Here is a 686-nt window from a genome sequence, read left to right as displayed (position 1 = left end):
TTCTTCTTCTTCTTCTTCTTCTTCTTCTTCTTCTTCTTCTTCTTCTTCTTCTTCTTCTTCTTCTTCTTCTTCTTCTTCTTCTTCTTCTTCTTCTTTCCTTCTTCTCTTCTTCCATTTCTTCATTCTCTTCCTCCTCCTTCCTACTTTTATTGTCACAAACTACTAGAATCTGGAGGATTCTTGTTTTAATGTTAATTCTACATTCTCGCTGCAGGGATGAAAATATCAGAAAATGAATTCATTAATCAGGTCTCAGTCAGACAGGAATCCAAGCTGGACATGGGGCTCTCAGCAATAATGGCTTATGGCTCTTACACTAAGCATGCTTACTGGGCTAACGGTGACTGAGCTCCTCTTTCAGCCATCAGTTCCATGTGACTTCTTTCTCAAATTCTAGTGGCTCAAAGCTGATCTGCTTTCCATTCTAGATGAGTTAGTTAACTATGGTCAGGGGAAAGAGCCCTTTGGGAAAGTGGACAATGTCTCCCTAAGAACAGTTCACTTGCTACTAGTCAGGGTTCCCCCTCAACCCCATATATCTTGTTCTTATTGTATATCAATTATTGCTGTTATAATTTACAGTGCTTTTATATAAAATCCCTCAAAGCCTATATCAAATTAGTAAAGCAAAAGATAAATAAACATATAAATGGCAAATAGCTCAAGGAAGCTGGTTTTTTTTTCTT

The sequence above is a fragment of the Alexandromys fortis genome, unplaced genomic scaffold (assembly GCF_014885135.2).
Source record: "Alexandromys fortis isolate MF-2015 unplaced genomic scaffold, M_Fortis_MF-2015_v1.1 scaffold_19, whole genome shotgun sequence".
Lineage (NCBI taxonomy): Eukaryota > Metazoa > Chordata > Mammalia > Rodentia > Cricetidae > Alexandromys > Alexandromys fortis.
Note: the sequence above shows the minus strand (reverse complement) of the source record.